General features: G+C 51.5%; 1 pseudogene; it reads left to right on the forward strand.

The window, feature by feature from the left end:
• Positions 1–719: 719 nt before the first annotated feature.
• LOC144374046 (olfactory receptor 5V1-like) lies at positions 720–1716 on the forward strand (annotated as a pseudogene).
• Positions 1717–3340: the final 1624 nt, after the last annotated feature.

Below are 3340 nucleotides of genomic sequence, written 5' to 3' on the forward strand. Positions count from 1 at the left end.
AACGAAGCTTCCTATAAAGAGGTGGTGACACTGGGGTTTTGTGGGCCGGGCAGGGCCATGCTGACCTGGGAGGCGGCTCTGGAAGTTGTGTGGGGATGCTCCTGCTGACTTCTTCCAGGTCTGGGTACTTCTAGTGCAATCCACTCCTTCAGCTCATGTTTCTCCATATATCTGCTGATTCTGATTTAAGTGCACGTATCAATGATTGCACCCCTAATCAGAATGATAATATATGAGACATAGATACTTATAACAGGTAATATGAATGTCCAGGACCTTCTAAGGAATCTAGTACCAAGGATAGTACCACCCAGGGCAGCACAAGGCAAGTGTCCCAGCAGAAGACAGAGCCCCGCTCAGAGCTCGCTCTACTGCGACTTCAGGGTGGTGAAGGCTGGCACCAGAGTCCCCAGGTGCTCAGGCAGCATCCTCTGGAAAAGGAACCTAGCAGGACTATTTCAAGAAACGGCAAGAGTACAGCTGTGTCCAACAGGTGTTTAAATAGCAGCACCTCCTGGTTCAAATAGCTGCACCTCCTGGTTCAAATAGCTGTATCTCCTGGTTCAAATAGCTGTATCTCCTGGTTCAAATGGCTACACCTCATTTCCACCACATGCCCACTGCTTCCCAGAGCTTCCCAGCCCTGGGCTCCCTGCTCTCTAGACATAACCAGGCTTGTTGGCTTCCTTCCCTCCAGGAAGGCCCTGTGCAGAGAGCAGATGGACGTGGGCAACCTCAGCACAGTGACGCAGTTTGTGCTCATGGGGCTCTCCGACCTCCCCGAGGTGCGCTACCCTCTCTTCGTGGTCTTTGCCGTCATCTACCAGATCACCTTGGCGGGAAACGGGGCCATTCTCTTGGCCCTTTGCACGGAGAGAAAGCTGCACACTCCCATGTATTACCTTCTGGCAAATTTGTCCCTCCTGGACATCTTCTGCCCATCAGCCACTGTCCCCAAGATGCTGCACAACCTCTTGAGCGGGGAGAATGGCATTTCTTTCCTCGGGTGTGCAGTGCAGCTCTATTTCCTGGTGGCCCTAGCTGGGAGTGAAGTCTTCCTGCTGGCTGTCATGGCTTATGACCGCTATGTGGCCATATGCTTTCCTCTGCGTTATGCCCTCATCATGACCAAGGTGCGCTGTGTCCAGCTGGTGTGTGGGACCTGGGCAGCTGGGTTCCTCAACTCCCTCCTGCACACTGTGTCCACCTTCCACCTGTCTTTCTGCAAGTCCAACCTGGTCAACCAGTACTACTGTGACATCCCACAGGTTGTGGCCCTCTCCTGCTCCTCCACGTACGTGGCAGAGATGCTTGTTTTAGTGATAGGAGGCACAACTGGGAATCAGTGCCTTCCTGACCACCCTGGTCTCTTACGTGTACATCATCTGCACCATCCTCAGGATCCGGTCAGCAGAAGGCAAGCGCAGAGCCTTCTCCACCTGTGCGTCCCACCTCCTGGTAGTCTGCCTCTTCTATGGCACAACCATCTTCACCTACATCCGCCCCTCTTCCAGCCAACATTCCCCTGCCAGAGACAGACTCATCTCTATGCTCTACGGGGTGATCACCCCGATGCTGAACCCCCTCATCTACAGCCTGAGAAACTCGGAGGTCAAGGGAGCACTCACAAGGGTCCTGTGTGGAGGAGCATGTTCACAGCAAGCAGAGCATTAGAACAGAGTGACTCCGTGCTCTGCCCAGAGTGAAGTCATGGGAAAACGGTTTTCTCTCAAGATTTGGGGTAAAGTTCTGTACACACAGAAATTCATAGACATACATGTAGGTGCACCTTTAGCTGTACGTATTTATGTATCTCATTCTTTATTAGGAATTAAAATTTGTCATCCAAAATTAAAATTCTTTGATGTTCTAACGGACTGTCTGCTAACTTGTATCCATTGCTACCTTTCCTATGCCCATCCCATATCCAGCCTGTCTGAGCCCTAACAGAGCTAGACTATGTCATCTGTCTTATTTCCTTTTCTAATCAATATCCAACTGTCTCTCTGTAGATCTTCCATTTAAATTCCTCATTTCTGTATTTTTAGCTGAAAATGGACAAGCTGTGGCCATGAACACTTAGGAGGTTCTAAGGGAAGTTAAGGTGCACACACGTGTGTTAACTGAGCTGCATCCTTACACAGCCCTCTCCTCGTCACCCTGCGCTGTCCTGTGGTGGGAGCTCTTGACACGGACTTGCGTGACGGACGAGTTTGAAATGCACGCTGTGTTACTGGCCATGCTCATCATGCGCTGCAGTAGGTCTCGGGGACGCGAATACCTGGCCTGTGTGTTGAGGCTCCAAGCCCTGAGCACTCATCTACCACTCTCTCCCTCCCTGGTGACCCGCCCTCCTTTCTCTCCTTTCTTTGAGTTCAGTTTATTCAGGTTCCACGTGTGAGTTAAGAACATACAGGTTCCACGTGTGAGTTAAGAACATACGGTATATATATTGTATATATATTGTAATATACGGTATTCAGGTGGTAACATATGCTTATTCATTTAGCATAAATGTCTTCATTTCCATCCAAGTGAGGAATTTTAAATCAGGGGAGTGCTGGGGGCAAGAGCCTTTGGCCCTGAAGCCTGAGTTCACCAAACATAGTGTGGTGCTCTCAGGCCACCTTCCCAGGTGGCTGGGATTTGGCTTGGGTTTGCACTGATTTGTTCAAATTCCTATCTTATTTTCTAGCATGAATCCACATGTTTCCAAGAATGTAGTTCCACACCTTAGTAAAACCCTCAGGTGGAGCGTTTTTCACGCCCGGCCGGTGGACGCTGTGACAGAAGTCACATCTCCCCTTCACAGGGTGCTCCCGTCTGTCAGGAGGAGGAAGGCTTGTCCCCTTTGGGGTCTCAACAGTCTGCGTAAGCAGATTCCTCACCTCCTGCTGAAAACTTCTCTGCCCCACCATCTTCCCCATCCCAATTTACACCGCCTCATGCTTCAGGGTGTACAGGTCAGAGCACAGAGTTGCCTTGCTACTATCTGAACCTAAGTGTCCCCTAAAGCGCCCGTGCTGACACCTAGACCCCAGCAGGATGGCATCTGGAGGGGGGCCTCTGGGAGAAAGCAAGGACCCGCAGTTGAGCCCTCGAAAGTGGACTCAGAGGCCACATGAGGAACAGGAGACCCGCCTCAGTCTCCCAGCCATGTGTGGCGATAATGAGGTGGTGCCACCACACCCCAGGTGGCAGACCCCACCAAAAGCCCGATGCGACCCCACAACCAGGCTCTAGGACTGGAAGGATTTGTCACGTAACCCCTCAGGTATGGCGTCCTGTCCTCACCGTCCACAGATGCAGCGCCCTCTTCTGCAGACCCAGCCAGAAACTC

Source organism: Ictidomys tridecemlineatus, unplaced genomic scaffold, assembly GCF_052094955.1.
Source record: "Ictidomys tridecemlineatus isolate mIctTri1 unplaced genomic scaffold, mIctTri1.hap1 Scaffold_562, whole genome shotgun sequence".
NCBI lineage: Eukaryota > Metazoa > Chordata > Mammalia > Rodentia > Sciuridae > Ictidomys > Ictidomys tridecemlineatus.